At 37.0% G+C, this 16,566-nt stretch overlaps 1 long non-coding RNA gene across 2 annotated transcripts; it reads right to left on the bottom strand.

The window, feature by feature from the left end:
• Positions 1-737: 737 nt before the first annotated feature.
• LOC129347630 (uncharacterized) lies at positions 738-15,169 on the bottom strand. Of its 2 annotated transcripts, none has more exons than XR_008599819.1 (4): positions 13,240-15,169; positions 12,392-12,536; positions 9,673-10,043; positions 738-4,094 (listed from the first exon to the last, which is right to left on the bottom strand). It is a non-coding gene; the product is annotated as an uncharacterized LOC129347630 (long non-coding RNA). The 2 variants fall into 2 exon arrangements; XR_008599820.1 differs by lacking the exon at positions 738-4,094 and adding an exon at positions 8,336-8,776.
• Positions 15,170-16,566: the final 1,397 nt, after the last annotated feature.

Here is a 16,566-nt window from a genome sequence, read left to right on the forward strand (position 1 = left end):
TCTTACCTTGAATTTTTTTTTGCATCAAAATTACGTATGTGAATTTTTTATGCCTGAATTTAGCTCATCAAAATTCTAAAAACCAGTTAAAAATTCAATGTCTTCAAAATTCGCCATCAAAAAAATTCAATGTCTTCAAAATTCGCCATCAAAAAAATTCAATGTCTTCAAAATTCGCCATCAAAAAAATTCGATGTTCAAAATTCGCCATCAAAAAATTCAATGTTAAAAAATTCGCTGTCAAAAAATTCGCTGTTCACATCCGGGGACTCAGGCGTAAACAATCGTTCCTGGCCAAAATCGAACCAACGCCCAGCCAATCACGTGGCGCTCCTCCGGTCATGTGACGCAGACGGTTCACCTCACAAGGACCGGGGTCAACCACGGCTACCAGCATGAACGACGGCGCTTCAGTGAGTGTATTAATCCTTTTTGTCCTGTATGTGGTTTGTTTTTGTGAGAGTCAGTAAGCTGTAATTCATGCCGTTAGCTGCGCTAGCACAGCGTTAGCCGCGCTAATACAGCGCTAGCACAGCGTTAGCCGCGCTAATACAGCGCTAGCACAGCGTTAGCCGCGCTAATACAGCGTTAGCACAGCGCTAGCCGCGCTAATACAGCGTTAGCCGCGCTAGCCGCGCTAATACAGCGTTAGCCGCGCTAGCCGCGCTAATACAGCGCTAGCCGCGCTAGCACAGTAATGAGGTCATACAGACAGCACGTTCTGCAGCTGGGTAGTTGAGTAACAATTTTATAAACGCACAAAAGGGGGGAAGTGTGATTTATGCTTCCGAAAATGTAGTTAAATCCCAGAGCAGTAGGGTTGCCACCTTTCAGAAATGAAAATAAAGGACGCCCACCACGGCGACTTGGGGCCACAGTTCAGTAGTTCTGTACTACCCAATACACAGTGAATAAATAGTATCTGAAAGTCGGGTTATTGTTGTTTATCAGCACAATACAAAAAGATTCATGTTAGAAATATTCCAGTTAAGACCCTAGAATATCATGATTTATGTAAATTTACCTCAATAATATGAATGTTCAGGTTAAGATTGTACAGTGATATTTATTATGTAAGTTTAACTGATTAAAGTTTATGACTCTGCACTACAATATTATTTATTATTTAGATTTACATCATTATAATATTTAGGGTCAGACTCTACAGTATTGAGATTAAGAAATCAAATATTCTATAAAATGTAAATACACTGAACTCATTTGGATATATTTAAGTGAGAATCTACAATATTCTTTGACACAAATCTATCTAAATCAAAATTTTAATCATTTTTACTCCAAACATTTACTGGACTGATTTAAACATTAAAATCACTCCTTTCTAATCCTCTGCTGTACGTTCAAACCTGAGGCCTTAAATAGAAACACACAAGTATCTGATTGAAGGAACTTCTGCAGAGTCCTGGTTCCAGAACATGATGATAGAATTATAGACAAACTTTAACAAAAGCTGCCTGAGAGTTTACAGGTTTTTATATTAGATTTCTTCAGTAATTTAATGAGAGTTATCAGCAAAAATCAAGTGTTCATTTGATGAACTTCATTTCCTAAAACATCCAGAATTGGAGCTCATATCTTTGGCAGCTGTAAAGTTTCTGCTTCTTCAAAGTTCACAACACAATGAATGAATTCCTAAAACACTCTCAATGCTGGAGAGCGTTTGTGATGCTGAAGCAGTGACCAGTTTTTCTGTTTCTTCTCTGGAAATGCACAATGAGGGACGTCTGCAGCGACTGAGAAAGAGTCTCACCACATCCTGACATGAGGAAAAAGACTTTATTGAAGACTACAATGAGAAAAACTATCAGACAGCAGACGGCTGCATTCAAGGTGAGATCTGAACATTTGATCTGGAACAGGAATTCAATCACGGCAGCATGAGCTTCATTTCAGTCTGTAGCTGCTGAATTCATGGATGAATCATCTGGCACTAGAGAGGAAGACCATCAAACATCCACGTCAGCTGATGGAGGTCCAAGAGTCTCACCCAACAAACAACCTACAGAGTGAAGACCTCGAATCTGATTGGACGGCCTCCTATTCAGCCACGTGTGAACAAATGCCTCTAAGCTGATTTGTTTTCTAAAATAAATCTAGTTTGTGTCCTAATCAATGCCTGTGTGTTTGCTTCTTTACACCGCTGTTAACAGTTTAGGCTGTTAGATTGTTCCAGATAAGACGAGTACAAGATTCTTCAGAGCCGTTCTACCAGGAGTCTGACAGGAAGAACTCCAACAGCTACTGAATGTTCCTGTGGTTCCCTCAAGGCTACAGGAGGAGTCCTACGAGGACGAGCCGGTCCACCTGATGGCGGCCAGTCGCTGTGGTTCAAAGCCAACACCGACTACGTGGACTTCTACTGGACCACATGGAGGCCTTCAAACCGGACCAACAAGTTCAGCGACTCCCCGACTCGTGGGTCTGAGGATGCCGCCGAGCCTCGGTCCAGCCGGCCTCCTGTCTGTGGGTGTTTGAGTGCTGAGAGGTTTGTGGATGTATGTGAACGTTCTGTGTTGAAACAGCAGCTTTGGACTCAGTAACGCCGGGAAAAACCAAGAGCTCCTTTATTTGTGACTTCCACTAAAAAAAACAGATGAAAATAAGTTTGCCAGGGTTCTGACTGATAACAGATTATTAAATAATGAAAGTAATCGTTTAAATATTCTTTTAAACAATCCTTTTAGGTCTACATTTCCTTTACACTGACTTCTTGGTATATGCACAAGTATTTAGGGTGGAATATACCATTAAGCCCAATGTTCAAGGGTTCTTCTGGGAATATACCATTAAACCAACCTTTTAGGAAAATGTTCCAAGATGTTGGGTAGAATATACCATCAGATAAACCTTTTAGGTCTACATTGGGAGATTTTAGAGTAGAATATTACTCCAAACCATCCTTTAGCTCTACATTTAAGGTGAAATACTCCTTTACACCAAGATTTTTTTGGTCTACATTGAAGGATTTTGGGTGGAATATTCTTTTGAATGAACTTTTTAAGTTTATGTTCAAGAATGTTGGGTGGAATATACCACCTGTGTTTGTGTTGCTCCTCTGTGACCCTAGACAGCCAGGTTGTAATGTTTTTTGAGCAACACACCTTACTATGACGTTTTTACAGTGATGGTTCTACTATGGAACCAGTTTGACATGTTCAGGTGTTCTTTGTGTGAAAACTCAGAGATTTCAGGGATCAGAAGGTGGTTTTCAACTTTCTTTATTAACTTTCTGCTTCAACATTAAACTAAATTTCCTTGACTAAGCCAGCCCTCTGGACTTCCAGTAAGCTGTGTTCCTATTGGCTTTCCAGGTGGCTGCTTGGTGTTATCAGAAACACCTGAGCAGCTCAGTGTCTTCCTGCTTTATTTAGCTGCAGACAAACATTTCCTCTGCTTTCCTTCACCACTGAACCGGGTTTGGCTCCGTTGCTTTAATTTGTTCTTTAGGCGTTGGCTTGCAGCTTCCAGCAGTAAAATCGTCTTTAATGTGTTTCTTGGTGTGTTTTAGGGCTTTGTACTGGATAGTTGTCTTGGTAAAGGTGGTTCTTTAGCCACAGTTAGCACATGGTGCTAATGTGTGCAGTGATTAGTGGGTTTGGTGCAGCTGAGTTGTGTCTTTATCTTGGTTGTAGTGAGTCTTCAGAGGTTTTTGCTCAGACACATTCTGTATTCTTGTTGGAGAACCAGCGTTGGTTGTCCAGAAGGTAAGAGTTCCTGTCCTGATTCTCTGTTCTCAGAGGTTCTCTGGTAGGCTGCAGGAGACTTTAGTGTTTGGGTTGTGCTAGTTTGGTTTTTGTATGGTTTCATTTGGACGACTATCTTGAGGCCCCTCCATGTGGTTTAGTGAGGTTTTCTGGAACAGTTCTACAAAGCAACCTGCAGCAGAAGAGACTTTGAGAGTTTTTAGGAAGTTCTGGAGACCAGACTTTAGAGCAGCAGAAACATTTGTCAGCAGTTTGAGCAGGAGAAGGTGAGCTTCAGAGTAGAAATGAGACAGAAACCTTCTTGACCCGTGTGGTGAGGTCCTGTACCAAGAGTTTGAGCAGGTTGTGAAGAGTCTGTAGTTCTTTAGTCTGAAAGCACAAGAATCGACTCATTAAAGGAGAAAACAGGAGATATTGTTGGTTCTTCTGTCACTCTGCAGTTTCCTTAGACTGAATATCAAGTTTATATTTTAAATGATTTCTCATGTGAGCCCAAGAAGACTTCAATAAACTCCCTCCATCCCCTGGACACAACAGATTTTATTACCATGTAAAATCTTTTTTTTTAAATATGTTTTTTGTTTTAATCATAGTTTTAGCATAGTTTTTTGTCTTTGCTTGTTTAGTTTTGTCATCTGTGTGAAAGGTGCTAAACAAATAAAGTTGAATTGATAAACTGAATAATTGACTAACTCATGATTGTGACAACAGAAGTATTTTCATTGTGATTTAAGGGTTTGTTTCATTTCTAAGGTTGAGGTTAAAATCTTGACAGAAAAAAAAAGATTAAAGAAATAAACTACATCTTAAAAAAGCAATCAAATCAAAGGAAAAAAGCATTTAATACAACAAAACTTTGAAAAAGAAAATTAAACATTAAATACAATTAAATTACATTAAACAGACAAAATATTTAATTGAATAATTAAACAGAAGATACAAAACATGTAATTATGAAATTAAACAAAATTTATTAAACAAAAATATGAAACATTAAAGATTAAATATTTTAGATAATTAAACATTTAAAAAATAAAATTAAACAAGAATATTAAACATTTTTTTAAAAATACAAAACATTAGATTATTAAACCTTTAAAAATACAAAACATTGAATTAAAAATTAAATGTTTATTTGGAAAATTAAATCTTAAAGACAATAAAACTTTAAATAGGAATTAAACAGAAAATACAATGAAGCATTTAAAAAGAAAATTAAACATTGAAAGGTGGTAAAACATTTAAAAAGAAAAACCTTTAAGATTTAATCGAAAAATTAAACACGGGGAAAGAAAAGGAAATTTTTCAAACAAGCCGATAAAACATTTGAAAAAACTATTAAAAAGACAAAACATTTGGAAATCAATTCAGACATTAGAAAAGAATAAAAGGTGAGAAAAGAGCAAAACTAAACATTTAAGAAGAATCAAACTAAAGACAAAACATTTGAAAAGACACCAGTTAAACTTTAGAAGATCAAATTAAACAGAAGAAGCAATAAAATGATCAAAAGAGCAAAAACAGAAAAAAGTCTTAAAGTGTTTTCCAGTCTGAAATGAAAACAAGTTGTTTTTTCAAATGTTTCCTCTTTCTATGTTCTTGGTTTGATTGTGGACAGATTTACTAAGAACTCATTTCAGAAAACTGCTTCCAGATAAAGTCTACTAGTAGTTGAAGGCATTGATCAAACTAATGTTACCTTCTGATCTCCACAAACTTTACTGTTCAGTGAAGAGAATCAAAGTTTGTTGAGTATTTCTAAAAAACCCACAGGTGAAGGTCTGAGAAGAACTCAGATGGATGATCTAAATGTGAAATCAAGACTCATGGTCACAAGTTTTAAGGCTTCTGTTAACCAGAAAGTTCAAACTAACAGAGAAGTACTGAGAAACTTCTAGGATTTCAGTCCTCGGACTGTGGAAAGGTTCAAACTAACAGAGAACTACTCAGGAACTTAGAAGATATCAGTCCTTGGACTGTCTGAAGGTTCAAACTAACAGAGAACTACTCAGGAACTTAGAGGATATCAGTCCTTGGACTGTCTGAAAGTCAAATCTAACAGAGAACTACTGTGGGACTTAGAAAATTTCAGCCCTCAGACTGTGTGAAAGCTCAGGTCCTGAGGACTCGGGAGGTGTGGAGGCTTTGGAAAGTATTGGAACTGAGGGTTCAACCCTCCAGCACAAACGCTGAAGTCCAACCTCCTGAGAAAAACGGTCGAGTCGAGACTCGAGTTAAAAAAAATCTCGAAAACGACAAAAAATAGATGATAAATGCGCAAAAAAAAGAAGAATTAGTATCTGAGCGAGTAGCTCAGGAGGATAAGAAGAGGACTACCAACTGGAAGGTCGCCGGTTCAAGACCCACCAGCGGCATTTTTCTTTCTTTGTCTTTGTCAGGATTTTGATAAAATTTAAGAAGTGTCTGGTCTTGAACCAGCGACCTGCAGCTCCATAGGCAAATCCTTAACTCACTGAGCTACAGATCAGATAAAAAGAAATAAATTCGTCGTCCCTTTGGCATCGTAGTTTCCGAAGTGACCACATGGGTGGAGCCAAGGCGGAGTCTGGGTGGAGTCTGGGCGGAGAGTAGGCGGGGAGGTGGGTGGCGGCCTCCCCCCTCTACTCCCCCACCACCCACCACACCTTCCCCCGCCCGACGAGTTCTTCGAGTCTCCACGAGTTCTTCGAGTCTCGACAGGTTTTCCCGAGTTTCTGGAGTTTCCACCAGGTCGGAGGCAGAACAACTTGTCATGAAGAGGTGTTGAAGTCGGCCAGGATGGACTGACTTTTTACAGCGACTAGAAGGAAGACCACTAGAAGAGCAGGTCTTTAACCACCATCCATAAAATCCATGGAGTCGCTCCAGAGAAATGAAGGGAGGTCAACTTTTATCAACCTCCATACAGATGTTCAACTTCATATCTTTACTTTGAGATTTTTAGCACCACAAACCTTTAGTATCACACTTTATCATTTATTAGGACTTTAATGGAATCCACCACCAGATTTAGTTTTTGTTGACAAACTTTATTCTTGTCATTGTAGGACTGCAGTATTTAAAACTGTTCCTTCTATTTCACCTCATGTTTATTGTTTTAGTGGAGAAAGTTATTTTAGTTGTTGATTAGTCTCTTAAAAACCAAATAATAAATTGGATTAGTCAAGAGGTTTAAATTTCTTACTTTGTCATATTTTAAATATGACAGAAAATGGAAAAATAAAGTGTCTTGAGACAATTTCACCTGTAATTGGCGTTATATAAATAAAATTGAATTAAAATTGTATGTATCTTGTAATGTTGGAGTAATTCAGCCATACATGTTGGAAAACACATTTTCTTTGACCATAAATCTGTTGATTGTTTTCTCCAGTAATTCATTTCTTGTTTTGGTTTATAAAATGTCAAACCCAAATATATTCAGTTTACTGTCATAAAAACCAAAAAGAGTTACATTCATGATGCAGGAATCAGGCAGTTTTTCACTTTTTATCTTAGTTTAGTCAGAAAGATAGTTGATAATGTGTGAATTGTTGCAGCTTGTGAGCCATAAAAGGTTTTAATCTTTGGGGCCGAGTGTCAGGAAACATTTAGAAACCAACATCCACAAAACACTCAACAAAGATTTGAACATCATTAAAGGGAAATCCAACTTTTGCATGACAATGTCTAATGAAAGGACATTTATTTCCAACGTAAATGTGAGATATTCATCCCCTGGAGCTTTCTCTTCACATCGTCTTCCACCTGGACTGGTTTGGTCGGGAGCATGTGCAACAAACATTTGAAAAACTGCACTTTAACATCAATGAATGACACTGAAGTTTAATCTCTACATAAACGAGACTGAGTCTGGATGTGCTGCTCTGTCATTAACTCCTAAGTTTAGGGAAAGTTCAAACAAAAGAGGACAGTTCAGATCAGACTTGAGAATGAGCTTATTTTGAACAAACATCTCAGACTTTCTGAGCTTCAGCACCTCTAGCAAGATATTTTAACAACAAGCAACTCAAGAGATCCAGAAGTTGGAGAGAGTTAGCTTTAGCTGAGCCAAAGAACATGTGGGACGCTAACCTAGCAAACATTTCAGACTTTTCTCTGTGAATTCTGAGAAATAATTTACTATTTAATGACAGAGCTACACATCTTAACTCAGTGTCATTAAAACAGACTCTAATTCAGTGTCATCCATCCATATTAAAGTGCAGTTACCCAAAATGTTTGTTGCATGAGCTCCAACAAAACCTGTCCAGGTAGAAGGCCACTTTGACAAACAGGAAGTGGAAGATTCCAAGCAGATTTATAGAAGGGGGAACCGGACTGTACTAAGTGTGGTTGAGTATAGAGGGGTGTTTTGTGGGTTTTTAAGGCTGATAATGATTATTAGTGAAACATTTGGAGTAGATATTCATTTGCAGTAAATGAAAATATTTACTACTATCTACTTAGAAGAACACAAACTCTAACTAAACTCTAAACTTTGTTGATACGTTTTTGTTTTGTTTACAGATGTTAAGTTAAAGGAGTTTTATTCGTGACGTATAACCAATCAAATCACTCCAGAAGACAGAGCGACTAGAGGTAGATAAAGATTCAGAGCCAAAGTAGCGCCATTTTTAAATGTATTTATTCCCATAAATCAGCAAAAAAAATAAAATACTGATAATCAGTAAATCAGTCAGCCCACAATTACTACAATTCTACAATGTATGTCTCTTTCCTTTGACTTGTTATTTGTACAATCTACGATGTATATTTTCTACTATACTACTACGTTTGTTTCCTCCTCCTCTGTTGTTTTCTGGATTGTACTCAGCTGCATGTCTTCGTCCACCAGGCCTCCGTTGACTCGTCCCGCCTGCCGTCTCTGGAGCTGAAGCTGGATTGGAACAGACCAAAGTACAGTCCAATCACGATGCCAGCTGCCTCTCAAAAGGCTCCTTCATCTGGCAGGTGGCGCCACTTCTTCTGAGGGGAAGCTGAGCTGGCCTGGCAGAACTTTGGAGATGTGTTCCAGTGGTTGGTGGATGTGTGGGGAGATAGAGAGGGACCTTTGAATTGTTCAGAAAGGCAAACAGGGAACCCATTGGTAGTTTTAGTTTAGGTGCTACTGCGGTGTGTTTTGGGGTTTTAAGAGGTGAACAGGAAGAGGTTTTTTTTGTATTGATTATCTTTTACTTTGTTCCTGGTTGGAATGCCCATCAATGTCAACATGAAGTTCACTTTTAGTTCTGTTTATTTATTATTATTTTACTAACACCCATTTGCTTTTAACCCCCTCACATGTTGTGTTGTTGTAAACTTACTCTTTCAAATAAATACTTGTCTAACCCTCTGGAAACCAGCGTTTGTACTGTTTTTGTGTTGCTCCTCACCTACTTCAGACAGCCGGGACACAACAACGTTTTGTGGACTAAAGGCTTTTCTATGACGTTTTTAGAGCCACATGCTATATTATGATGTTTTTAGACCAAAGGCTATAATATAACATTTGTTGGACGACATGCTATACTATGAAATTTTTAGAGCAACATGCTAAACTATGACAATTTTAGAGCGACATGCTATACTATGACGTTTGTTGGGAACATGCTATACTATAGGCTTTTTTAATTGACATATTACTATGATGTGTTTTTTGTGTTTTTTTGTTTTTTAGCAACATATAATAATTTGAACAGTTTTAAAAATTACTATACTTTTACTTGTGCAATAAAATATTATTCTTTTTAGGCAAAGGCCATGTTTGATTACATATAGGCTATTAAATAAATTTTTATTAAAAACTAAAAAGCATTAAAAAATAATAACCAACTTAGGCACTTACTGAGTCACTAAAATAGTGTAGAGTCTACGGCCACATCAGCATTATTATAAGCATCCTCTGGTAAATTCACAGCCATATACTGTAGGAAATCTAGCTGATCTCATCATGATGTTCACTTACCATATGGACTTCAGGAGATGATTAGATGATGATAAACTGTGACCTGCTGGTTGGGTTCTCTCTGTTCTCATATTTCCTCCATGTTTGTCTCCTGATGCTGCCTTACTTCAGCCAGTCCATGAGCAACAGAAAACACAGTTTGCCTTGTATCCATTGCCAGGGGTTCCACTCTTCCTACTCCAGTCTGTACATTTGCAAACGTTTTTGCTTCTTTAGACGTGGTGGAGTTTCAGGTGTAGACATTTTTAAACGTGCGGGTGCAGCAGCGTCTGTAACCAGGCAACCAGAGACAGGACCGGACAGGACGGGACACACAGAGACGTCTGAAGTCTGTCCACTGGACCTGGCATCGGGTCCTCGCTACAAAGGTCCTACGAAGATGAAATTGGCTGCCCTTAATATTTCCTGTGTTTTATTTTATTCATTATGCAGTTTTGATGAGTGTGTGACAGACGTGTACGGGGCATTTATGAAAATACGGAACAACTTGCGTCCCGTATTGATTCAATACGGGACACAACAATTAATTGTCAAATAAAGGATGTTTCCGTATTTTAAGGGACGGGTGGCAACCCTACAGAGCAGTGTAAAGAAACTGGTCACCTAGCAACCTGAATTAGTCTAGGTAACACTTTGTTTATTATGTGTGTTTTCTGCTCAAGTTAATGTCCTGGTTTGATTCATTTTAAATTACTCCTGATCTTGAAAGGTTTTAAACTGTGCAGTCAAAGTAGTTACAACTGTGAGCGAATAGCTTGAAATGAACTGCCCTAGACTGCTCTGTTCATAGCCAACCATTCTTTCACAGCTATATCAAGAGTTATTGTGCAATGATAGATAAATGCAGCCCATTTTTCAACCGTTCCCTGTTTAGTATGTGTAACCTCCTCTTAATTTGTTCTAAAAGAAATGTCTAATGAGGCAGTCTAGTCTTTCAGTCAGGTTAAGTCATTTTTCCCATTGGTGGTTTGCATTATATAACTTTGTTTTTCTCTGTTCTAGGAACTATTGTTAAATCATCTTTATGTGAGACTTTGTTCTCGTTTGGAGCATATTCTCGGACGCATGCCTCTGGAACTGGACTTCTTAGAGTTCACTTGCACACAAGAACTTGTGTTTTTAAATGCTTTATCCAACCAAGTAGAAGTTTGCCCAGCTATTTTAAATGCACTGACACAGCTACACCATCTTATCAGCTCAGAAAAAGAAAACAGGAATCAGTACATTGCAACTGTGCACTCAGAGAGAGGAGCAGCTGGGCGACAAAGAATGGTCACATCCCCAGAGCACCTTTGTAACTTACTGGAACTTAATATGTCTGTCCCATGTATAGATAATGGTATCTGTGAAATATTAGCTGAGTATGTCAAATACTTTTAGATTTTTTTAAGTGGACAGTAGACCTAGTTTCAGTATTTTTTTTCTCACATTGAAATTTGATGCTATATATATTATATATAATATCTCAAGAATAATTCAAGATAAAAGCCTGAAATTTTTACTTATTTGTTTTGCTAACATAAGCATATCCGATTGCTATTAAATACAGCGGTGGAAAAAAGTTTTTGGACACCTCATACATTTGTGAAATATTGCATTAAGAATCTCTCTGAGGTCTTCAAATGCAATTTCTATTAGTTCAGTCACAGCCATAATACGAAACAAATCCTAAAAAAGTCAATAAAAACTTGAAATTCATTGGTTCCTTAAAAATAAGAAATTTTGAGTATTGGGTCATTTTGGTAGAATTTAGTTTTGTTAGTCACGTAAACAATAAACCAAAAAAGCATCATTTGTGTCTGTCTAATGCAGTCACACCTTTTGAAACACAAAAGACTTTCCAACAAATATTTCACGATAATATTTGAGATTGTGGAAAATTTTCAAGGTGCCTGAAAACTTTTTTCCACTGTATCTGTCAAAGCATGAAAATTTGCCATTGGAAAAATGCCACTATCTCCAGAACGATATATGTGGTCATGGTTCCATTATGCCAATGTCATGGTAATGATTGGATGCAGGGCTAATTTACAAAGAAATTACACAAAACAACATGTCAGGTTTCGAAGACTGGACTTTTCATAGACCACTTCATTTTTTTCATATTTCAACTCACCCATAATCTGAGATTACTGATCTACTTGTTCAGTATTATAGATTCTTCATCATTGTTCTGAGATAGTGTAATTCAAACAACCTCAAATTTCAATGTGCAAAAAAATGCCTGTTGAAGTAGGTTGACAGTGACAGGCAATTTAAAAATATTTTTTGCTCTGACAGTATTTGGCAGCCTATATATATATATATATATATATATATATATATATATATATATATATATATATATATATATATATATATATATATATATATAGGCTGCTGTTTTGTAATATTGCAACGGATTTTCATCCCATTCACCAGTGAGAAAATAAAGTCAGTACAGTCCAGTTCATTTTTAACTCCTGCTTTAATGCCGTGATTGCATGTATTGTTCACCAGAAATATTCTTAACTTCAGATACTTTAAATGTATGGCAGAAACACGCATACTTGAGCCAGATAACCTGTCAGGTGAGTTGGGAGAACAGGTAGGGGAGGGAATCCAAAAGTGCACTTAGTTTTGTCAGTCAAGTAAAACTAACTAGAGAACAACACCTAACATATCTTGACTGGCAAGTGCAAATACAGGCCAGGATATCAGTCTTAAGTGATGCGTATACCTTGTAATGTCCTGGGAATGTAAGGTCTCATAGCAGGTGCAGGCTGTCAGGTATCTGCCATTCACTACTTCTGAGGAGAGAGTTCTTGGTAGAATCTCCCATCCAGTCCAGAATTTCACCAGACTGGTCAGTTCAGACGGTGTTGCTATGGAGTGGATTAAATGGATTAAATAAATGGCTACAACAAATTATCAAAAACAATCTAGGGTACGCATACTAAACAGGAAACAGTTGAAAAAATGGGCTGCATTTATCTATCATTGCACAATAACTCTTGATATAGCTGTGAAAGAATGGTGGGCTATGAACAGGGCAGTCTAGGGCAGTTCATTTCAAGCTATTCCCTCACAGTTGTAACTAATTTGACTGCACAGTTTAAAACCTTTCAAGATCAGGAGTAATTTAAAATGAATCAAACCAGGACATTAACTTGAGCAGAAAACACACATATTAAACAAAGTGTTACCTAGACTAATTCAGTTTGCTAGATGACCAGTTTCTTTACACTGCTCTGTGACTTAACTGCATTTTCGGGCGCATAAATCACACTTCCACCCTTTTGTGCGTTTATAAAATTGTTACTCAACTACCCAGCTGCAGAACGTGCTGTCTGTATGACCTCATTACTGTGCTAGCGCGGCTAGCGCTGTATTAGCGTGGCTAGCGCTGTATTAGCGCGGCTAACGCTGTATTAGCGTGACTAGCGCTGTATTAGCGCGGCTAACGCTGTGCTAGCGCTGTATTAGCGCGGCTAACGCTGTGCTAGCGCAGCTAACGGCATGCATTACAGCTTACTGACTCTCACAAAAACAAACCACATACAGGACAAAAAGGATTAACACACTCACTGAAGCGCCGTCGTTCATGCTGGTAGCCGTGGTTGACCCCGGTCTTGTGAGGTGAACCGTCTGCGTCACATGACCGGAGGAGCGCCACGTGATTGGCTGGGCGTTGGTTCGATTTTGGCCAGGATCGATTTTTTACGCCTGAGTCCCCCGGATGTGAACAACAAATTTTTTGGTGAATTTTGAAGACATCAAATTTTTTTGATGGCGAATTTTGAAGACATTGAATTTTTAACTGGTTTTTAGAATTTTGATGAGCTAAATTCAGGCATAAAAAATTCACATACGTAATTTTGATACAAAAAAATTCAAAGTAAGAAATTCAGCAGCTTTTAAAATTCAGAATCTGATGAGTCTGATTTGCTTCCATATTTTTTGCACTAAAACAAAGGAAACATTAGGAGTTGTGGTTATTTATAGGTTATTCTGCTGTGATTTTACTGGTCTGGATCACTGGAGATCAAACTGGGCTGAATGTGGACCTGAACTAAGATGAATTGGACTCTCCTGCTATCGTTTCCTACTGGCGGCGGTGGCTCTGTCAGACTGTTTACCCAGGGTTTGACAGTTAAAAGATTTTCCCCTTCAAAGGAGGCGGTGTACGGATCCTCAGCCCTATAGAAATGCATGTTTGCTCTGTGCTTAAGGTTAAGATTACAGAGAGACTGCGAGGCTGCAATAAAGCGAGCTGTGGATGAGCTGAAGTCACGCTATGATAATATTGTGTGGCGTCTGCACAGAGCAGACAGTGTTTCCACGCCTCCTCTGAGGAACAATCGGCACACTGTGATGTGCAGAGAGCTGCAGTCATAATGGCAATTATGTCTCCTCCCGGCCAGATCAGCAGCTTTTTCATGGTGAGAACCAAAGAGGCAGACAGAGAGGAAGAAGAACAGGAGGGGAAAGACGGAGCTGACCAGCTGCAGTGTGGAGGGAAACAAAGAAATGTCTGCACATTTACATATTTATGTCACATTTGGAGTTCATTTGTGTGTAATTTCTGAGTCTATCCTGATAATAATATTAGCCACCACATTCCACATAATAGAGGACTACTGATAGGATATGTAGGGCAACTTTAACTAATATAGAGCAACTTGTGTACACCACTGCATGTATGCTACTGTTCAAAAGTTTGGGGTCACTTAGAAATGTCCCTATTTTTGAAAGAAAAGCAGTTTAAAAAAAAGTAAGATAACATAAAATGAATGATAAATCCAGTGTAGACATTGTTAATGTGGTAAATGACTATTCTAGCTGGAAACAACTGATTTTTAATGGAATATCTGCAAAGGGGAGCAGATTTTTAGGACATATTTTCCTACTTATGTTTGTATTTTAAGAGCATTTTTCTACACTTGCATTATGATTATTTAAAATTAGTATATATTATTTCTGCTGCTTTTATTTTCCTAGCAAAATGTAGATTTTTTTTGCTTTTCTATTTATGTTTATATTTTTAGGACATATTTTTCTACTATGTTTATTTGTTTGGACATATTTTTCTGTGTATTTTTAGGACATTTTTCTGCTTACGTTTATATTTTGAGGACATTTTTCTACACTTATATTGTTATTTATAATTATTATATATTATTTCTGCTGCTTTTATTGTCCTAGCACAATGTATATTTTTGTATTTTTTTGCTTTTCTATTTATGTTTCTATTTTTGGACATATTTTTCCACTTATGTTAATATTTTTAGGAAATATTATTCTACACTAATGTCGTTATCATCATCATCATCATCATCATCATCATCATCATTATTATTATTCTTATTCTTATTCTTATTCTTCTTATTATTATTATTTTGTTTATTTTTATTTTTTTACTCATGGTAATATTTTTAGGACATTTTATTACACTTACATTATTATTATTATTATTATTTATTATTAGATTTTTATTTTTATTATTAGATTTTTCTACTTTATTTTTCTATTATTATTATTATTATTATTATTATTATTATTATTATTATTGTTGTTATTATTATTATTATTATTATTATTATTATTATTATTATTATTATTATTATTATTATTATTATTATTATTATTTCTAAGAATTTGAATGGGAGCAGCTCAGCAATTTCCGTTTATAGATCAATAAATTATTAAGAAAGATGAATGTTTAGAGCGCCTCTTTTACTTTCTTTTTCACTATCATCTGTCTGATGAAGCCCAGAAAAGGAGCTAAATGAATGTATTTAAGACTAATTATTAAAGTATAATTAACATTATAAAACACATTAGTGTGTCTTCTGGAACCGAACCCACGCCCTCTTCTCACTCTCTCTCCCCGCCGCAGCGTCCCCGCCGCTTATCTCCACCCTTATTTACCTGTTGTGTTGCCATGGCAACCCCCCACCTGCGGCGGCAGGTGAGCGAGTGCAAGTGCGTGGGCGGATAGAAAAAAAGAAAAAAGACGCCATGTACTCGGTGAGGAGGGGCCGGAAAGATAAACGGAGACACCGGAGGAAACGTTCCGGCGGTAGAGACGCTTCGGAGGAACCGGAGCGGCGTCGCTTCTCAGAAACGGGAACTGGTCTGTCGAACCGCCGCCTCCTGTGACGCAGCCGCTCTGTGATGACGGTCATGTGCCCCCGTTGCCATGGCGACCTGCCGGCAGAGGACAAACATCTGGGCGGCTGCCGTGTCACGGCGAAAACCGCGTTATCATGCGTCGCCATGGAGACGGATAAACGAGCAGACCGCGTTGACAGGATTCAGTGGAACATTAAACCTTTTCTAGATAAGAAAAGCACACTGTAAAAAAAACTAACATTTATTAATAGGTTTAAAAATATATTTATGAAAAAATTATAGATAATATTTAATAAAATCACAGAATGAAAGGCTTATTTTTCCTTTTCACTGAATTTACTGTATTTAAGTCGACAAAAAAATTATTTTTTTATTTTCTGTCATTCAAAGAGAAACTGTATTTTAAGGCTAGATATTTTACAGCTAATTTTATTCAGAATTTTTAAAATCACAGGATAAAATTATCAATTTACAAATTAGCCTTAAAAAATCTAATCAAAATCTGAGCTTTTATAACCAGTAATTAGTTCTTTTACAGCACTGGACTCTAAAATTACACCATTTTACTGTATTTATTAATATTATTATTCTTTATTTTAGAATTATTTGCTGTTATTGAAAAGAATAATTAGGTATTTCAAGGAAAATAATAAAAATAACTTATAAAATCACACAAAAAACGTAAATTACCGTTAAAAAACAGTCCAATACTGTAAATCATGTCTTCATCAAAAATCAGTATTTTTAAATAAATGTTATTCATTAAATAATTATTATTTT

This window comes from Amphiprion ocellaris, chromosome 19 (assembly GCF_022539595.1).
Source record: "Amphiprion ocellaris isolate individual 3 ecotype Okinawa chromosome 19, ASM2253959v1, whole genome shotgun sequence".
Lineage (NCBI taxonomy): Eukaryota > Metazoa > Chordata > Actinopteri > Pomacentridae > Amphiprion > Amphiprion ocellaris.